We start from the raw sequence: 21956 nt of genomic DNA, 5'->3' as shown, positions 1-21956 counted from the left end.
CTCAGCATTTCATTTGCATTGTAAAAAAAGATTTGGGATAAGGAAGCTGTTAGACTACACCAAGAACCTAAAGGCATTAATAACAAACAGCAGGAATTTGAAGAACAAAGAAATGTTCTTCAAAGTAACAAGATCACAGCCTACTGAATGTTCCCATGCCTCAAAAAAGCTGTCTTTTCTTGCATCTAGTATAACTTTTTAATTTCCTCAGCAATAACTCAGAAATCAACCTTATTTAAAAAAAAAATCTCTTGCTACATAAAACCTGCTTAGATTTATTCAGCTGCCAGTTGAGTCACAAATATTACTCAAACATTTTTTTCATCATGTCCGCATAGCTCAAAATGAAAATGGAGAAGCATTCAAATTAATTTTGTTGATTTCATAAGGCTTTGACTGAAAGCCAAAATAGCAAAATAATATTTGAATCCTGATACAAAAAAAAAAAAGTCAAATGAAACAAGCTGTAGTTAGGTCAGATTAGGCAGTCTAACATGATTAATTGCTATTCAAAAAGGAAGTCTATTTAATGCATTTTTCAATTTGAGTCTCTGGAGTTGGGTATTTTAAACTAGGTAAACATCAGAAGTTAGGCTTCTAATGATAATATTGAAACTTTTGAATAGATATGATTTTAATACACACAAAAGATACAGTCAGGCTGCAGATCCTCTTTAACAGCACCTACAATCTATCTGCTTCAAGAGCTTTAACCACATATGCATTTATAATTGTTTTGCACTCAATGTATTATATGCATCTTATTTTATTCTGTATATAATCAAAATAATCAGTACTTTGAAGAAAGCCACCTATATCTATCTCCAGAACAGTATTTCCTTCAATTCCTTCAACAACGGTAACAATATTGTATAATTGGGTGAAAGACTTTTGTCAACTTAATGCCTGCTGCTTATTACTGTGGCAGCTCTTCCAGAAAGCAAACAAACAAACAGATGAATACAAAACTACTATCCCCCTCTGTCTATGCAACCCATCCCCCATTAACTCCACTGGTCCATTGACTCAGTCAGTGGAAGATCCTTGCAGTACTGAAAACGCTATCTTGTGGAGCCCTTCAGGAACAGCTGCAGTAGCATGGCCTTGTATGTTTGCCAAGCCCCTTACAGCACAGGAAGCATAAGTACTCAAAACTTTTAACGTGTTCTAACTCCCTTTCTCTACTCAGTGTCTTCTTCAGAATCACATTCCTCCTGTTTTATCAGGTTTGTCTGTAGGAAGCACTGGTAACGGTGACACTACATTTCCACATACCTTTCCTTCCCAGCCTTGCCAAAGCTCTTCCCCCCTTACTCTACTGCCTCTACCACCTGATTAGCAATTCTACGCCATAAGCAAACAAAAACAATAAACACGTGTGCTGTTTTTCTCCGTTATACTCTGCTTTTGTGTGCTTTGAATAACTGATATGTTGCATAGGACACTTTTGTCACATCTTTAATATGAGAGTTAGAGATAGACAATCAAAGGCTTCAGGTGTCAGTGCCCTGATCCAGGTGAATAGACAACATGCTTAATGAAATAAGTACATTTTCATCTATGGCTGAAACAGCTGAAGTGTCATCGCATCTTTTTCCTTTGAGAAATTCAAGGTTGTCCCATACAAAGTCCAACCATCCTCCTTGGGCTGCAGTTGCTTTCAAATCAGTCCTTTCCACACTCAACTGCTGAGGAACCCCTTTACTTGCAAGTAATTAATTTTCTGAGTTTTCCGGTGCAGTAACATGACTTTGACACGAATCACAGAATGGTTGAGGTTACAAGGGACCTCTGGAAATCATCCATTCCAACCTCACTGCCAAGCAGGGTCACCTGCACCCACATTGCACAGGATGGCATCCAGGCAGGTCTCAAATATCTCCAGAGAAGGAGACTTCAGAACCTTTCTGGGCAACCTGTTACTGTGCTCTGTCACCCTCACAGTAAATATTTTTTTTCCTCATGTTCAGACAGCAAATCCCATGTTTCATTTTGTGCCCACTGCCTCTTGTCCTATCACAGGGGACCACTAAGACGTATCTGGCCCCATCCTCTTGACATCCTCCCTTCAGACATTTATACATGTTGACAAGATTTCCCCAAATGTTCTCTTCTCTTGGCTAAACAGGCCCAGCTGTCTCTGCCTTTCCAGTCCCCTGATCCAGTCCCCGGTCATCTTTGTAGCCCTCTGCAGGACTCTCTCCAGTAGCTCCAAGCCTCTCATATACTGCGGAGCTGAAAACTGGACAAAGGACTCCAGGTGTGGCCTTGCCAGGGCTGAGTAGAGGAGGAGGATCACTTCCCTTGACCTGCTGGTAATACTCTTCCTAATGCACCCCGAGATCCCATTGGCCTTCTTGGCACAGTGCTGGCTCATGGTCAGCCTGCTGTCCACCAGGACTCCCAGGTCTCTCTCTGCAGAGCTGCTCTCCAGCAGGTCAGCCCCCAGCCTGTACTGGTGCTTGGGCCCTCCAGGCTGTCCAGGCTCTTCTGGTATATCAGCCACTCCTCCCAGTTTTGTGTTAAGTGACTATTTCTCTCTTTACCACCAAAGGAATACATTGCCTGCAGATATATTGCCTATACCTGGCTTGCAAAGCCTCACAATAATTCTCAAGTCGAGACGCCAGTCCAGCAGTACTATAATTACATTGGCAGCTAGATCCCTTTCAACCTTTTCCTCTGATTTTATATTCTTCCCTTCTCTTCTCTACAACACGATTCACTTCCCACCCCAAAAAGCAGAACAGAAAGAGAGCAGACATAGAAAGAAAAGAACATACACCCCCTCTTCTGTCCTTTCCCCTTTCACAGAATCACAGAACTGTAGGCGTTGCAAGGAACCTCAAAAGATCATCAGGTCCAGCCCCCGTGCCAAAGCAGGTTCCTTAGAGCAGGCTGCCCAGGTAGGCGTCCACATGGGCCTTGAATACTGCCAGAGAAGGAGACTCCACAACCTCCCTGGGCAGCCTGTCCCAGTGCTCCATCACCCTCACCGTGAAGAAGTTCTTTCGCATGTTGGTGCGGAACATCCTGTGCTCTGTCTTGTGGCCATTACTCCTTGTCCTGTTCCATCCCTGCTCTATTCTGTAACATTCTCCACTTTAAATGGCCTTTCTGTTTATTTTGGGTAGTCTCCATTTCTCCTCTCCTTTCACTCCCTTTTTAACATCAGGATTCCTCAGAGGAATCCATTCTCATCTTTGAAAGCTTTTTTTTCCTCCCTTCTGTAGAAGACAAAAAAAAAGCCAGTTTTCCCTAGTATTTCATTTTGTTATCACTCAAGAACAAGAAGTTACTTTTAGAGTTGATAACCTGCAATGTCTTCTTGTACAATGGTTGCCAAGTCAGTAATTAGAAATAATCCATTAGAAGCATAAATTATTGATCAGACTACTTATGTGTGATCACAGAACTTCAGAAGATTATCTCCAGACAGTATCCAGTCAGACTGGCTTCTACATAAATTTCTATGTTGTTTCCCCATAAAACCCTAGAAAATTAATATGAAAGGGTTCTAGTAAATTAGTGTTATGTTACCATTAAAGATAGTGTTACCAGATTTTTCTTGCTGCTGTACTGCAAATCATTTCAAATCAAACCATGATCTAGTTTAGATTAGTGTTACTTTTATTCATTACACCAATATAAGTGAGTTATGGAAACACAAAAAAAGTCTTTTTTTTTTTTTAAATCTGCTACTTTCCATGTGAAAAGAACAGATTGCAGATCTCAAATGATGCATTACTGTTACTGAGTCTAGATACCATACATTTGTTCCAAGGAAACAGGCTAATTATTGTAGTAATCTTGACAGCAAATAAGATGACTGGAGTTCTTTACTGAGCCACGATTTCCACATTACAAAGGCAAAAATAAAAAGATAGACAAATGAACAAACTGACACTCCCACACAGACTGTGTAATCCACAGCTGACCTGCCATTTCTTTCAATGCCTGTAGACACCATTTAACACTTTAAATATGGCTGTAATCATATAATGAGATTTGCTAAAGCCAGGCTTTGTGTGAACTAGTCCAACTAGTATCTTAATGATCTACTCGCTAAACACCAAGAATACTTTTCAGATGTTTTGAAACTAGCAAAAGCAGTAACATTAGTAATAACATTTTCAATGCTTTGTTCAGATTTTGAAGGCATGTCAAACTCTCTAACATCTAATCTGATTCAGATTACACCCACGTTCCATAAACCAGATATGTCAGTTTTAAATATAACAAAAATATTTATATTCATGCATGCAATGGCACTACACCAGAGATTCCCTCTCATAAATTCCAAACTACATAGTATTTTGCTGTAAACATCGCGTGTGTAATTATGTATTTCTGAGTATAGGACTGCTTAAGTAACTTTAAAAGTTTTACTGTTCTGTAGCAATTCATAACCCACCATTCATGCTGTGATATGATATTTATGTCTCCAAAAGGACCTCACCCACTGCGAAGATAAAAGCAAAGGAAATATGTAGGAACAAACAGGAAAGGAGAGATAACAAATAATGATTGCAAAAACTCAAGCTGTACAAAGTCTATGACAGTAGAACAGAGATGTGAGAAAACAAAAAGGTTTGTTGAACTACTACTTTATGCCATCCCATGGTCAAAATAAGGAAAGGACTGTAATCTGAAATGTTTCTGCTCATTTCATAGTTACGAAAATAAAAAGCCACTGGTGGAAAATAAGCAAGGGATGCATACATGCATGCCAGAAACTGCATTTGCTCAAAGATTTAATTCTAGCTCTTTTTAGAGATAATTTTAATTTAAACTATGATTTCTTAATGCTCACAAATGGCCAGTGTCTTGCCCTCAACCATCATGAATCAAAAGTACACATGACACTCATAATGAACAGCAGCCCCCAAACACTACCAGTATGTTTTTCCAGATCAACTGTCTCTACTGAAGTTACAAAAGAAAATTTCCAAATTCTTATCAGAATGCAACTCCTATGTTCTCCATTATCAGCCCTGCTGAAATTTGAAATTACACAATATTTTTCCAACAGCTATAACCTCTAGAATAATTAAACTTGTACACAAAAACTCAAGATTAAAACAACATATACAAGGACTTGCCCTGTCTGCATTTCCAATACAAAACCACTCATCCACCCACACTTCCTTGTACCCATTTCTCATGTTTTTCTTATACATAATATGTTTTGACTTTTCCTTCCATCATCCCCTCCATTTCAAACCAAACATAAATTCTCTTCCAGTCTACTGCCAAGCCACCTGCCAGTCTTGCTTCCTTCCATAAAAATTGATTCTTCTCATCTTCACTTTAAATTCTAATTCTAATTACAATACCACACCTTTCCCTACTGAGACTAACAGTATCAAGTCTTCTCACAAACTATTTTTCACAATTTTTTTCTTCTACTAACAAATCAAAGTTAGCTCCCTCCAAAACCATCAAGAGTTCTCCTCCAATTGAAAATCAACTTTTCAACTACCTAGACAGTTTCAATATAGTTATAAGCTGGGCTAAACAGTATATGGCATGTAGCATCTGATCTTAGCATTTTTTTTTATGCAACTGTTCTTCTGGGTTATTTTTTTTTCTATTTTCCCATTCAAATGGGCTCACAGTTGACTGGTGAGTTGGACCTAGGAGAACTATTCTGTCCCAAATGGTAGATGCTGTAAATCTGAAGATGATGGATCCAAAAGGACAAAAGGCTGTATCACCATGGTAAACTGAAAGTCTAAACACTTGGCCTTGAAGTTTGGTTCCAAGTAGGTCAGACTACTATTGAAATCAGAAAGGTGTCTTAAAAACTACTTGACGCCAGGAACAACTCGGCAGCTAATGGCTCTTTTATTAACAGGAGGAGAAGGAGGAACAAGAACACAACAAAGCAACCCACAGTAGGAAAAGAAGCCAATGAATACAACAAGAAAAAAAAAGTTGTGAAAAAGTACAGTAGAGATGCAGTAAAAAGGGAAAAGGCAGGAAGGTATCTGGAGGGATAAAAGGATGAAGCTGCATACTTGCTCCCTCTTTGCTTTAAACCATTTTGCTTCCAGAATCCTACTGAGTTCCTGCTTCTGCCTGTAAACTCACCTGCCGCTTCACTACTGCAAGGGAAGACAGCAGCAATATCTTTACTGTTGTGGGAAAGGACAATTCCTTTTTATATAGCACAGGAAACATAGCCACTTAGAATAAGAAAAGAGATGTTATGTCCTCCCCACAGTGTCTTTGACTGAATTTTTTTTTTAAATTTGTCAGTTCAATACAGTTACTGTGTACGGTGCAATACTGTTGATATCAGAATGCCTCTATAATTTAAGTGCTTTAAAAAAAAAAAAAATTGCTATGCAAGCTTACTAAATAAGTATACAAGTCCATTTAACTCTGTTGCTCTATCTATCTTGGTTTTGCCCTGATTTTTTTTGTTTTCTTGTTCCTTTAATCTTTCTTTCTTCTCTTTAATGTGTTATCAGGAAGGATGACTTGCTATCTTATTCTCCTGACAGCAGAAGGTTGTCCATGTGTTGTTTGCCTTGTTTCTTTCTCTAGAGGCAAATTTAGTAACTGGAAATGATGACAGGATTAAAAAGACACTGTACCAAACTACAGGTTTGTTGTTCTAAGTTGTTGTAATGGTTTACAATAAGTTAACAGTTAGATGAGAATCTGTATTTGCTTAAACTGGAAATAAGGAAACACGGTTTCATCTAACAACACCACAGAGGTAATACATGTGTGCTTACTGCTTCCAAATGGATTTATTTATCAAATGAAAAGAATTTAAAAAGGCATTTGGCTTAACAATTAAATTTAGGATTTCTTATATTGTTTCCTCCTTTTTACTAATGTTAAATAGTTAAAAAAACAACTTAGTATTTTATCTCATCTTAATTTAACAAAAAAGTAAGTACAGCAACATGGTATTTTAAAAGCAATACAAAATAAAGATATGGAAACAGAAGGCAGGTGTTTCACATACATAACATGTTTCTCAAGTACAACAGTTAAGTCCCTGAGAAACAAAAACTTCAGGAATACATAATATCAATGGTACAACCTCTTACTAAACAAAGATAATAAAGTCATTAAATGATACATAAAAGGGAATATTGGTTTATCAGTACTGTTAAGAAATAGAAATATTAAAACTGACTTGATTTGTGAATTCATAACCAAGAATTCAGAGTGGTGAAAGAACTATCTCCCACTGTAATACCCCTGTAACTAACTCTAGATAACATCCCAGAAAAGAGGGCATATTTGTCTAAAGTGGTTGAAGTCTGATGACTTGACAAAACCACAAGATTGTAATACTCCAAAAGTTCCAGTTGGCCTAACAATCCATGAATCTTAGAGAACCAAAGAGAATTTAAAAAATAAATAAATAAACTATAAATATACACACAACTGTATAAACTCTGTACAATTAAGTATTCAACAGTCTCAGGGCAAGACAGATTGATTTATTCAAATTAATTTAAAATTGCCTAAGTTATGATTAAAATTGGAGGGAACATTTGTTATAAATCATTTTTGGTTTGCATTTGTGATTTTTAAGCTGTTGTTCTGCAGTTAACCACATTTAATCACTGACCCAGTCAAATAATACTTCTTAGCATTAAACTTGATTTATCTTTTTTTTTTTTTTTTTTTTTTTAGTTAAAGAAGACACGCTGCGTTCCATTGCTTCTCACGCGAAAATGCAATGTACTCTGTTCAATCTAGACTTGGGTGTTTAATTACATTATGCTCACAAGTATGTTGTCTATGATTTTCAAGACAATGTTTTTAAACATGTCTGGCAATCTACATTTGGAAAATTGAAATATAACAAAAATACATAAAAATACATTTTTAAGTTGACTTTAAATATGACACTTAAAGAAATGACACATAACCAAATACAGTTATCAGAACACATTTTACACTTCAAACTGAGCAGTTCATTACAGAGAGGAAACACTACACTTATTTGAACTGAACAGATTGTTTCTGGTGACAATGTCCTTTAAGGGCTTAAAATGAATACATTTCATCATCTTATTTTTTTTGTTGTTGTTGCTTGCTCTTTTTTGTTTGTTTGTTTACACATAAATGGGGCGAGTAAAGTGTTTGCCTTTGATTGTTGGAGAGTCCTTGACTTCCTACCGTCTTGGCTTTCTCTAAAACTTGAACAATATTCATATCTTATCTGAATTTAAAGCTCATGTGCTTGGTCTCTGTCTCAACCCATTTCCCCAGTACATAAAAAACACTGGGGACTGGATAGAGTGAGCTCACAGCAGGGACAACTGACATAGTCACATGAGGACAAACAGACATGGGGAGCTGGGCTTGTTCAACCCAGAGAAAAATTGACTTCAGAGGACCTACCAGCAGCCCCCAGTACCTACAAGGAGGTTAGTGGGAAGATAGAGCCTGCCTCTTCACTGGACAAGAGGCAAGAAGCGTAAGTTGAAACACAGGAGATTCAGACAGGACACAAGGAGAAAGTGTGAGCAGCCCACCAGTGTAGCTGGGACGCAGAGAGGATGTGCTGTCCCTGTCCTTGGGGTTTTCACGACCTGACTGGATGCAGCTCCCCATTACCGATGCCGCTCTGGACAGGAGCTTGGAGCAGAAATCTTGTGAGGTCCACTCCACAGTCCATTATTCCATGATTCTATGAATACAGTACCTTTGTTTAACCAAAAGTTACATTATTTGATTAAAGTTAGGTGTCAGCAGAATCGCTTTAAGGAAAGCCATTCAGAGGCAGTTTCTACAAACAGTAATTTAAGGAAATCCTGTTCATCCATATTAACTGTTTGTCCCCCCCAACAGCAGGAATGGCATGTTCTTGTTTTCCTTCTGTTCGTCTACTTCAGGTGAAATGAGACGGCCACTTTTCCTGGCTCTGCACGTATTTAACCTACTGTTAAATAGATTAAATCTGTTTGTATGACAAAGGGCAGTGAAGGTCCCTTCCCCTTAGGCATTCTCAGTCTGAAACACTTCAGCTTCACAACACTTCACTTTTGCGGCATGTCAAAACAATACTGGGTTTCATAGCCAAGACAGATTTCATACAAGGAGGAAGGAGAAAAGTAATTTGACATATTAACACAAAGCACCAATTTAAAAGTAAAGCTTTTCCATATTTCCTGAAAGAGTTTCAAGTAATCTAAATATAGAGCTGCTCAAAGATATTTCACAGAAGTCGCACAGAGCAGCCCACACGGCTGCTTTCCAGTAAGAAACTAGACAGACGACACTGAAATGCGGCTATTTGCAGATATCCTTTCAAACAACGTGGAATAAATATTTGAAAATAAGTAGCTGATAACACTTCTGCAGCTGCCACATCCTAGCATATCATGACATGTCACAAACTTGCTGTAACATCAGGTAATGACAAAAAAAAAATCTAAATAATCTGACAGTAAGAAATGCCATTTCACCAGCAGGCTCAGTCTTTGGATCACAACATAGTATCTTAAGACAAAGCATTCTGCATTAACAACTTATCAAAAAAAAAATCTCACAAGTGCTCCAAAAAAGTGTCAAAACTCACAGAACCACTATAAAACTGACGTATAAACAACTGAGTTTTTACAAAATGAGTAAACAAATAAAATCCCTTATGTTATAATGTTAGGTTAGGACTTGGTCTTTTGAGTCCACAGACAAAAATATTGATAAGCTATCAGTCTAAGCAAATGGTGAGCTCTAGAAAGACAGACTTGGAAAAGTACCAGAACCCGAGAAAATTACGGTATGGTTTAAGTCTGCTGCAGCCTACAGATACCCTTGTAAACACCATTAATGTGCCAGAACCAGCTTGGGTAGCAAAAACAACATGAAATTGGCAGTGTCCTGCACAATCCCTCCAGCTTCCAGCTGCTGAAATATGAGCTTGTTCTACCTTAATCCACATGTGTTACAATCACACATGCAACTACATTGCAGAAATAGTTTCTAATTGATATGGCTCTCACTTAGACCGATGTAATCACATCAACCTCAACCAAGCAGTCCTCCTGGTTTATCTGTTCTATGCTGTGGTCTGAGTCTACTTCATCACACTGCTTTTAGGTCTGCAAATGTGTAACAATGAAAAGTGAAGATCCTCCCTCGTTTTTTACACCCACCTTGCTCCGGCCCATGAGTTCTAGCAACAGTTTCACTTTCTCATCATCACAAACTTCAGTAAAACACGGTTCTACTCAATTTTGGCAAGCATGCTCCCAAAATGTTCATCAGAATTCGGTGCAACTTCGCTATTCTTTCAACGTCCGGAACACTTTTAGTGTGCCAGTCTCCAGTTTTAGGGATCAAAGTACTTTTTCAAACAGAACATCCTAATTGTAGCTAGCTACCTTGAAATCACCTTTAATTGAAGCCAAGTTAAGATAAAAGCAACTAGAAATATTTAATCATAAAATCCCTGATAGACAACATAGTTGCAAAGGTTTAATTAAAAGATAACTATGCACCTATTTACACAGTTGTTAGAATAGTTCCAAAGTCTCAACCTTTTGGAAGCCAGCTGTTGGACTGACACATGCTTTATTGCCCACAGCTGAGCATCTGTGTCTTGTGCAATCCCATGTCCTCAGATTCCACTGGGAACCCAAACTTTCTTTTGTAGCTCAGTTCATCTTTGGGGTTATCCAGGATGTGGTTGCACAACGTTTTCTCTGGCACTGTAAACCAGCTTAAGAAGTTACCCTGTCCATTCCCCTTCCCTCTTGCCACTTGTTTCAAGGAGGAAAAAATAAGTTTTAAGCGTAGGTCACAGTTGTGATACAGTTTACAGCACAGCCCTACAAAGAGCTGTTGTGTTTACAAAGCTGATGGAGCAGCAAATTCCAGAGTTTATGAGAGGCTGAGGAAAGAAACGTCTTGTGTGGCATACACTTAAAACATCAAGAAACTCCAACCTCTAGCTTTCTGTTAGATCTCTGGGATTTCTTGGTGTATAATTTCTGACAGAAAGGCCAAATTTCACTTTGTCTGCTCAGATTCCCATCCATTTTTCTCAGCATTAAAAACTCTCCTATCCCTTGGCTAAGCAGGTAGTCTGCTTCCTATCGCTCCAAAGGGCAAAACTTCAAGGTATCATATCATGGGAAAAAAAAAACAAAAAAAAAACACATCACTGTTTACTTAGTGCAGAAATCAGAAAAACTTGCATAGCAGAAGATTTGTCAATCTAATAAATTAAACCAGTTGCTTAAAAACTGCATAATTAACACTGATCTCAAGTCACAAGAGTAGGTATCCAAATTTCAAACCAGCGATCTTAGACTCTGCAAAGTACAGTCCTGTAAAGCTGGATTAAATCTGACTGTACATGACAACAAAAGCTGCACACATTTCTGTGACTATATTATGACATGACTGTAATATGTTCTATGGTAGAATTTCTAATGGTTCAGAAATAATCCAAAGACAGAAGCTATGCCGACAGTACTACAAAGCATGTCAAAATAGTGTCAGAAATAAGGCCAGAGATGCCAGCTATAATTTCCAAAGTCAGTCTGTAAAAGAAGTACTTCTCTCCATGTGAGGTACATTTCATTGCAAGAGAAAGTATCTTTCTTTAGCAGTTTGATGATAATGTTGAAAAACAGTCAAGCTTTCAAGTGCATGTATCTTCTTGGCAGCCTTCACTCAACAGCCAATAAAATGGAAGTAGTTTGGCTTTGTGTCCAATTTTTATTCTTTCAGCTACAAGCAGAGGGTTTTTAAAAGCTTTCACTTCATTCAGCTCCTTTTACTACCCCATTTACAGAGGGGAGCAATGTTTTGCCTTCTTTACCTTTGTACGATTGAAATAATACTGTTTTTGATTCTGCTTCTCCATGTGGGAATGTCAGCTCATAGAGACCAGTTGCTATTTGGCTTCAACTCCAGGTTTCCCAGCACATGGGAGTACTCCTTCATACAGATGGGATATAACAAACATGTAAGTGGCTTTATTTCCCCTCTACATTTCAGCAAGCAGAGAAACATGCAGAGAACTGGGTATTACTGTCCCTTGCAACTATATTCTATTCAGTTTATGAACAAACATAAGAAACAAACAGTACTGCTACATTTTGTAGAACCAGACCTAAACGTCACAGCATGTCTGAATTCTTCACAACTGAGAAATGCTGCAAAAGAAAGGATCTTTGCTGGCGTATACTCTCTAATGTCATAAACAGTACACCAACTATACCACACGTAGCAGACTTAATTTTATGTTTTCTGAACATCATTCTCCAACACGAGCCCTCACTTGAAGGCTGTATTGTTAAGAGCCTTTTGTCTTTATAACCTCAACAAAGCTTCCTATGTCATTTGACTATCATTAGAGCTTTCCAAAGCATCTTTAAAAAACAGACTGAAAAAAACAAAAACTCTTTCATCAGGAATAGTGTTGTTTTGTTTTGTTTTTTCCCCAATAGCCTTAGTCTTTAAATGTTCTTGTGTTAGGCTTGTAGTCAAGTTTTACCGATATACTCGGAGAAACTCAGACACCACCTGCAACCCTGTTTCTATAACTGAGTCCATGAAAGCAATCCCATAATTTCATATTGAAGTCAACAGGGCTCCCAATCTAAATGCACTTGAACTACTGAGGCCTCCAACGACTGCTTGAAAACTAAAGGTAAAAAAATTACTGTATATTTTTATGTATCAAGATTAGGTATTTAAAAGTAAAAAGATTTTTTCTTGTTTTAAAAATACCTTACAGTTCTGGAAACACAAGGAGCAGCACAACACGCTAAAGAATTACAAACATTTTGCTCGTAACTAAGAAGCTCTTAGCCGTTGACAAAGATTAATGGAGAACAAAGACTGAAGATATTCATTTAAAGCATATTAGGTTTCATTAAAGATCAATTTATTTCATACGTGCAGAATGTCAATGTTAGAACTAAGAAATGTTAACACGATTCTTATAAAATATTAAAAAACAAGAAACGTATTTTTTTCATACTGTTTTTCAAAGACAGGCTGACTGCAAAAATAAAGTCCCACTAATTGACTTAAACTGATTTCCTAATTATTCTTACTAAATACTGTAAAAATAAACCTTTAGGACCAATAAAGTCAAAGAACCATTTTCTGATTTGTATTTTATATATGCAAGTAACTTTAATTGCATCACTTTGAACATATATAATCATTAAGACACTTGTAAAATACATTCGTAAACCCTGAAATCTATTGCAACCCTTTGAGCACATGAGCAAACTGATAAAGATTCAGCTAAGCTAGCTCAACCAGACTGTCAATACAAATTTCACATCAAGAAGAACACATAGCTTACGAACCACAATAAATACCAGAACAAGTTCTATGCGGGTATGCACACAAAGCAAGAAGTGCCATCCTATACACAGGCACGCAAGCATATAAACGCTTCCAGAGTTCCTGCCTAAGTAACCAATTTCTAGTTTCTTAAGGCTGTAAAAACCTCCAGTTTTATTTCCCAAGCCTAGCACTGATTATACTTTTCACCTTTCACATAAGTACTGAACAGCAGCGGTAATAACTGGTCAACTTAGAATATCTTGATCCTGGTCTAGTCTTAACAAAATTGAGAGCTAGCCAAATGAAGAACAGAAGACAGATTAACATTTTATGTAAACAAATGCAAACTATTAAACTCCTAAAAGAATAATGTGCAGTTTTTCCAAATGGCATTGAATTTTAAGTAAGCGGTTAAAATAACCATGCAGCAGGATGTGCAGTTCAACACTTTCTGCTAAATACAGGCACATGCAAGGCAAGAAACAAAGTGTTCCAATGAACGAAGAATGGGATCAAATACATTCTAGTTTCATCTGGCATCTTGTCTTTTGTGACATTACAGAAAACAGAAAAACAGACTCAATTCATAGAAAAGCGACACAGATTTATTTAATCTATGGACAAATGCTAATGATTCTAGGAAAAATACAGAAGGAAGTACAGAAGAAGGGACAGAGGTATGGAAAAAATCAAGACACTGAATACTAATGCCTGTCTTCCTAACACAAGAGCACGTTCAACTGTGATTAAAAAGTGATCTATTAAGAACAAAAGAAACTGTGTAATAATACTGTGGAAGTCACTGTCATAAAGACAAAGATGCAGAGACAACTCACTTCATAAAAGGGCAACATCTTTACTGGTTTAAAAGAAAATACCTATAGTTAGGCTGCACCCTTCAGGATTTTTTTTTCCCTACAAGTCCAATTTAAATAGTTACATTTGAACGTTTGATAGAATGACTGCATAACCAAAATTATAGAGACAAATACCTTCCTGGCAGGTCATTCTACTTGCGTACTCAAAAACTACCTACACTTTCCACCAAAGAAAATTGCTTTCCAGTACAGGTCAACAAGACAGAAGTTAGAAATTACTTCTAAAGATCAAATCAGCTGTACTCAATATCCATGATAACACAAGGGGATTCTATTTTTTTCGATTTCAATCAGATCTCTCTGTGTTCAGTACTGTATAACGAGAGAGTTGGTTATGGAGTGAGGAATCAGCTTTTTTTCTTCCAGCATCGGACAAATTACAAATGACAGCACCAAGACACCTTACATTCGAGTCCTGTAGCTGTCACTGTATTCCGATGGTCACCCAAGTGACAGACATCATGAACTGTGTAGATCAACTTAGCAATACAGCCAAGAAGCACGTCTGTGCACGTACCAAATAACTGACTACAGTTCTTCCAGGGGAACTACTATGAGGAAACTTTGTAGCGCACGTATGTTTTCGCTTTGCTTTTCAAGTCTCCAAAACGCTCTACCATATGGAATAGTTTGCAAAATCTCACATCCAGAAATTCAAGAAAGCTGATTATTTATCTTCTGATACAGAAGTCACATCTGAAACAAGTTAGAGAAATACAAATACAAGCCTGAGCTCAAATGTTGACTCAGATCTTGCTAGTCTTACTCATATTAGTCATCTCACTGGGCTCATGCTGAGAACCCTGTGGGTGGACGCATGAATTCATACAGAACCCACTGAAATCAGTGCATAGCCAGGGTCAGATGCTTTGAAATAGCAGCTCCATTAAGTTAAATGGAAAAAGTATAACTGTGTATTGCCTAATAACAGTGCTAATGTTTGCATGCAAGCCTTGGTGAAAAGAACGGGGTGACAGAAGGATGCTTATAACAGAAATGCTAACTTGTAATAGCACACTACCACTAGCACAGGATAATTCAGGTTGAAAGGTACCTCACGAGGTCTCATCTAGTTCAACCTCCCACTCAAAGCTGCAGTTATTTTTATTTTAAAAAGCCATTAGGTTTTGATTGCCTTATTCAGTATCAGTTGTTCTTTTTTGAAAATCTCATTGCTACAAATACATTTTAGTTGATGCATGAGTAGTTATTTTACCCTGCTTTTTAATGTAAGTTTCATAACCTCTGATAGTAGTTCCCTTTTAGGTACACGTTACACAATGTAACTCACGCATTTGTTTAATGTTAGCATATATGTGAATCGTGTTTATTTCCCCTCTTGAGGTTCTTTCAGCCAAGATACTCGAACATTTCCTGTTACTGCAAACATTTTCTCCAAGCTTTTTGTTTACTTTAAGTCATACAGGAAAAATGCCCCAGAACTGAGATAAAGAGACCAATGTCAAAAGTTACAGCCCTGTTCAGTAACTGCTGCTCCTACAATTTCAGAAAGAGGAGGCCACTGCTAGTACAAGATGGCAGCGACATTCACTTTTAGTCATACTCCTGGTCACGCACAACACCAGCTCCACACAGTTTGGAAGTGGTTATTCTATTAGGCCAATCGCCACTCCTAACAGTTACACGTGAGAAGCAGCAGTCTCCTTTCATTTTCCATTCTGCAGTTCTAGTCAATCTGATTCCAGTCAACAAGCGTGTTGAGCCATTTTCCACCTTCTGTAAACTTGTTGCTCATTAAAATTTCCCCTCCAGAAGCAAACACTACTTCCCTGTGTTGTTGTCATCGACATTTATGAAAACGAAAGAGCTCCTGTAAATGGTTCAGATTTAAAGCTTCTCTGGAAAGCACGCTTACAACCACTACCACTTCATACCATAATACTACAGTTAATGAGTATCAAATTATTTATTTACACCTCTGAAGTCACTGGGGACTCACTGTCTTCGAAGCAGAAGACAGTAGGAAGAAGGTGGCCATCACTGAGTCTTCAAACTACCATGTCACTGACTCTAGTCAGGGAACAAAACCAGGCACCTTTGAAGAACATCACTACCACGTTAACCCCGTATCAATTACGGGTAAGAGCGAACAGGACAAGGAAATAAAATGAACCCACACAATCAGTCCAAGCTACCGTTCCACAGTGAGCATAACCTCTCTACAATCTCTTGTCAATATTGATTTTATATAAAACACACAATTCAGAAATATTTCTCTCACCTGAACTGCATTAACGTTGACTAACGTCAGAAACAAGGGAGAGCTAGACGTTAAACTGGGGAGCTGTACGGGGCTAAGATGCCAGAAACGCTGGCGAGCAACCAGCTAGCCTTACCTGCACAATCGCACTTGAGACTTGAAGTGGCCTTCCCAGTTATGCTTTCCTCTGTCAAACAACCAGGAAGCACAGCCCGCGTCCCTCCGAACGCGGGGGTTTTACGGGAGCCCAAAGCAAGGTGTTATTCTCTCCCCTCTCACAGGAGAGGTGGGGAAAGGAAATTGGAAGACGGAGCCCATTAGGCTGACACCAGACATCATCCCCCACCCCCCTTAAAAAAAAAATAAAGAAAATTAAAAAAAAAAAAAAAAAAGGGAAGAAAAAGGAAGGGGAAGTTTTAACCTGCAGTCCGTTAACGATCCCCGCTCGCCCGATGCAAGTTACCCAAGTTCACCGACACGCCAGCAGCATTTCCGCGCAGCGCCGCGCACACCCCGGGGCAGCGCTGCCACACGGTGCGGCTGCCGGACCGGCACCGGCACCGGGACCGGCACCGGGACGGGGCCGGCTGCCTCCCTCCCCCCGTCCCTCCGCCGCCGCCCCGCAGGCGAGGCCGTGCCCCCCGCCGTGCCCCCGCCGCAGGTACGGCCTACCCGCCCGGCCACCCGCCGCCTGCCCGCCCGGCCACCCGCCCCCTCCGCCGCGGCCAGCGGGCACCCGCCGCCGGCCGCACTCACCCGGCGGGGGCTCGGCGGGGCGGGGCGGCGCGGCGCAGGCAGGCGGCTTGGCCCCTCAGCGCCCGCTGCTCGCTCTCCATGCACGGCGCCGGGGGAGGAGGAGGAGAAGGAGGAGGAGGAGGCGGCGGCGGCGCGGTGCCGAGCCGAGCCCAGCCGAGCCCAGCCGCGCTCTGCCCGCTGCCTCCGCGCGGCCGCCCCGCCCCGCCCCACCTCTCCTCCCCCCCTCCCTTCCCTTCCCGTCCCTTCCCGTCCCTCACCCCCCTCCCAGCAGCGGGCGGGGGCCGGGCCGCGGGGCTCCCGCCGCCTGCGTCATCACGCAGCTGCTGGGCGGCGGGGCGGGGCCGCCGCCGGCCGTTACTCGCCCCGCGGCCGTTGTCAGGCAGCCTCCGCCTGAGGGGCGCGGGGGGGAGGCTGAGGGGACGGGGTGCCCCCCGCTCCTCTTCTCTCTCCTCTCCTCTCCTCCTGTGCCTCCCCTGCGAGGGGTGGCAGGCGCCCGGTGCTGTCAGGTTTCCGCGCTCCGTCCCCAAAAGGGAGCCGCTGTGAGGTGAAAAGGGAAAGAAGGCGAGGTGGCGAGCCGCAGAGCCCGCCGGACCGCGCCTCGGCCAGGCGGAGTAAACAGCAGCTCCCTTGGCAGCCGTGTGTGTGTCTGTGTGTGTGTGTGTTAGCCGGGAACACTGCACCTCTTTTTTCTCTCTTTTTTTTTTTTTTTTTTATCTGCTATTTCTGTCCCAGGTCTGGGTTCATTGCACAACCCTTAACTTTGATAACGTACTGTGACTTGTGTGCTGGCTGTTGTGTGCGCCAAGTGAACCTGCCGCATTCAAAGCGCTGAGAGGGGTGAGCCAGGCTGGCTGTTGGAGCAAGCAGGAAGAGAAGGAGCTTCACTGCTGACCTGAAGAGATGGTGAGATAAGGAAAAATGATGGTATCAATGGACTTGATCTACAAGAAAGCACCATGAAGTCTTTTCCCAGGAGACAACCGAGAGAAGGACCGGGAAGAACTGACAAGACAATTTGATCTGACATAGATGATGACTGAAAACCACCAGCAGATGCACACAAAACTCTGACCAATTCCAGAGCAGACTGGTACCTGTCTGCTAACAGCATGTGGTACTGCTAAAGAAAAAATGTTCTTTAAGGCAAGCTTATCACTGCCATCTCCACAGTGGCATGTTTGGGTTTTTTTTGAACTCTTTAAGCAGAAGAAAAAGAGTTGCCTGTGTCATATGACATCATCTTATGGAAATTTAAGGCAATTCAGAACTAGAAGTTAACTCAGTGTGTACATTGCTTTGCATATTTCGTTCCCTTAAATATGCAGTTTAAAGGACACTCAGTGACTTTGAAATAAAATCTATTATTTCTTATAGTACATCTATCTAGTCCCCTATCTCACTGGAAGTCTCTTTGGTACTACATCCTTTAATAATTTGCTTTTCATTTTTAATGCCTTTCTGTCTTTCCAGACTGTCATGTTGAAAGCTCACACAAGCACCTACTCCCATGACACTGAAAACTTCTGGCAAATTGCAAAATAAAATAGTTCTGGTGCCACCAGAGTATAATCACCACTGGTATCCAGACCACTTAAAAGATCAGGAGAGTAGTGTCGTATGTTGGTTGTGCGTCAGTGCATATCCAAGACTCTGCTCATCGAGATCTCTGTGGACGAAACACTGCAAATTCAAAGAATTTTTAAAAAGTGGATGGGACTTCCTTATATTATGGTTTGTAAAGCTTCCACATTTTAACAGTGTCAGGTTTGGTTGGACCTTCAGAATCTTACAAACTCTTGACTGATAAGAGAACACTGTTAGCTGATAGGGATTACAGAAGTCCTGTCTACATTATGACTCCCATCACTAGTTTACCTAGCAATACTGGACACATTTGTTAGTGTGTGTTCCATTATATTTAATTGCAATTTAGAACATTCTGCTATGAAATGTCTTGTTGCTTTGTTGTTTTTTGTTTGTTTGTTTTCTTTTCTTTTCACTAGGCTGCTCAGGGTTGTTTGTTATTTTCAACTGTGTTCCTGCTACTATGTTCATTTTAGCAAGTCCTGTCAAAGGCACCTGCACCAAAAACAGCACTTTGGATTTGCATCTGACTCCCATTAAAGCATTCCCCTTTCCTTTTGTCTTTGCTAAATGACCATATACACTTACCACACATTTGCATATTAACACACTTAAGTACAATGGTGTCAGCCTGTAACAGGTGGCAACTTTTTAAGAGTGAACTGTGATACAGCTTCATCCTGTTTACACCTGTCATTCTACATTTCCATGCTAAACCAAAATACGTGCAAGCTGTACTAACAGGCATAACTACAACGTTCTAAATTAAACAGGTATGTAAAACACAGACAGAAACTTACAAAACATCCCCAAATAATGGACAAAAATAACACTAATTATATATGAACCATTACTTTACAACTGTTTTAACAATTTCCCTTCAGAGTTAGTCTGTTGGTTAAACCAAGTTACAATTCTTGCCACTTTTGCAAAAGATTTGGTGTTACTTCCTTGATACTTCTGTGTTCCAAATTCTAATTCTAAAGTTCAAATGCAGACAAGGAAATAGATTTTGTTTTATTTTCATGTTCAAACAGCTAGAAACGATAGAAGCCGTTTCATTGTAATTATTGCAAACATTCTGCTAGTTGTGGTTAGCTTTGTCATTTTCAGCCAAAATTAAATTCAAAGTCTGTTCTTTATTCATGAGGTTTGGGGGAATTATTTGCAAAACTTTCATGAGTTAGAACAAGACTAGAGAAGTTAATTGCTTAAGTAATTTCTGTGAAGTCTGTGTTTCACTTTTTCTTCTACTTTTGGAATCTTTCAGGATGTGAAGTGCTTAAAGTTTAAAGATAAGTACATACGTTTGTAATGGTTTTCCTTCCCCTATTTTGGTAGGCCCAGCATTTGAGAGAAACACGTTCTGTTTAGAAACGTGCTCTTTCTTTAAATATCAGTTAAAAAGAACAAAGAAGTTTTTTCAATATTGATAGTCATTCTCAGAAAGCTATTTTTTTGAGCAATATGAGCGAATACCCCATTACTGAAGGAAAAATAAAATAAAAAAGAGGAAGAAGCACATGTAAATACAGGTTTGCATGTAAGTCAGCTCCTGAAAATAAATAAATAAATAAATAAGAAAACACAACTCTTAATTCATCCACTTTGAAAATAAAGACTAAGAGAAAAGCCATCTCTTGTTTTTGGGACTCTCAGTGTAAGCCTGATTTTGTCCCATTTCAGACGTGGTTGGCCCTCCTGGCTGCCAGGGCACGCTGCTGACTCACATTCAAGTTGCCAGTGACCAGAACCCCCAGGTCCCTTTCTGTGGGGCTGCTCTCTGGCCTCTTTTTCACCAGTCTGTGACTGCTGGGGTTACCCCGTCCCAGGTGCAGAATCCAGCACTTGCTCTTGTTGAACTTCATACTGCTGGTAACTGTCCAGCCCTCTGATTTGCCAAGATCTCTCTGCAAGGCCTCTCTACCCATGACAGAGTCAACAGCTCCTCCTGATCTAGTGTCATCCACAAACTTACTCGAATCATCCTCAAGTCCTCTTTCCAAGTCATTTATGAAAACATGGAAGAGAACTGACCCTAAAATGAAGAAGCCCACTAGTTGATTTTAATAGTTTTTGACAGGTTTTATGCAAATAAAGACTCAATATTTTTTTATTAATTCTTTAACAAAGCTGACTCTCTTATGAAGAGCAATGCCCACACCTCTCAGTGGCTCATTAAGTGTCCCAAGACTTTGAAGCCTGGCAGTCGTGTTGCTCAGCACATGTTGGTGTGGTTCTGATCTGGTGACAGAGTAAACTCATTTCTTGCCATGTAAGTTGAGTCACAATTCAGTAGCAGCTTAGGGATTCCTTATAAGGAGCATGCGCCTTTCTCCCATTGTAGGATAAAACTCAGCATGCTGCCAAGAGTTGCGTGGATGGAAAAAGACAGCAGGCAAATGCAAGCAATTGTGTTAACTACAGTGCTTTTTGAATTTTGAAATACAATTCATTGATGGGAAATGGCTTGGTATAATTGGCATTACAGGGAACCATAAAATGCTGTCACTCTGACTTTCAGAACTTTTTGCTGAGTGTCGGAATGAACAGATAATGTATGCTAGCACCATACGGTGAGGGAAAGTGTCAGAAAGAAAAATCTGATGTTCTTCTTCCTTAACAAAATCTACACACAGAACAAAAGAAGACAAAAATAATAAAACTGCAACCTGAGTTGTAAGAGAAGACACAGACAATGTGAATCTCAGCTTGTGGTGCTTTTTAGTGGATCTGCAGTTAAAACTCCTGGTGTCTGCAATACAGATTCTTCTGGAGTCCACCAGAGTAGAACTCCATTAAGTTATTCTGGAGTCTGCCAGAATAGGTCTCCATTGAGTTAAACACACACTTCGTTTTGTATGTAATCAAGTTCTGCTTTTATACAAATAGAATATATTTATAATAATGAGGAGCTAAAATTGTACTTTATTGGATCTAATTATCACCAGGGAAATAGAATACAATGCCAATAAAATGTCTTATTTGAATATACTTTGGAACTAGGGAAGTCTACTTCAAAATGTTCAAACCAGTCTACTGGTTTGAACATTTCTTGTAGCAGATTTGTGGGCAGACAAGTTTTTTGTTGATGATGATGATGATGTTTTTTATGTTTGTTTTGTTTTTTTAAAGCTAGGCAGAATCAACTTAAATCTTCTTAAAATAGTCAAACATGGAAAACTTCCTTCATATGAACAAACTACACTTTCTGTGTTCGGCCCTGG

At 39.8% G+C, this 21956-nt stretch overlaps 1 protein-coding gene and 1 long non-coding RNA gene across 4 annotated transcripts in view; one reads left to right on the top strand and one right to left on the bottom strand.

Moving 5' to 3' along the window:
* The window catches only part of JAK2 (Janus kinase 2), a 91082-nt gene extending 73715 nt beyond the window's left edge, over nt 1-17367 (bottom strand). The window contains exon 1 of one of the 3 annotated variants that reach the window (XM_027447150.3): nt 17146-17367. The gene's annotated coding sequence lies outside the window, so the exon portion shown is untranslated. Of the gene's footprint in view, nt 1-16525; nt 16702-16810; nt 16965-17145 lie in introns of those variants that run through there. The other 2 variants (XM_038170209.2, XM_038170208.2) reach the window with 2 other exon arrangements.
* Nucleotides 17368-17464: 97 nt separating this feature from the next.
* LOC113840411 (uncharacterized) lies at nt 17465-19871 on the top strand. The gene is made up of 2 exons (XR_003493236.3): nt 17465-17689; nt 17878-19871. It is a non-coding gene; the product is annotated as an uncharacterized lncRNA (long non-coding RNA).
* Nucleotides 19872-21956: the final 2085 nt, after the last annotated feature.

The sequence above is a fragment of the Anas platyrhynchos genome, chromosome Z (assembly GCF_047663525.1).
Source record: "Anas platyrhynchos isolate ZD024472 breed Pekin duck chromosome Z, IASCAAS_PekinDuck_T2T, whole genome shotgun sequence".
Lineage (NCBI taxonomy): Eukaryota > Metazoa > Chordata > Aves > Anseriformes > Anatidae > Anas > Anas platyrhynchos.
The sequence above is the reverse complement of the archived record's forward strand: the minus strand, read 5'-3'. Positions and strand labels throughout refer to the sequence as shown.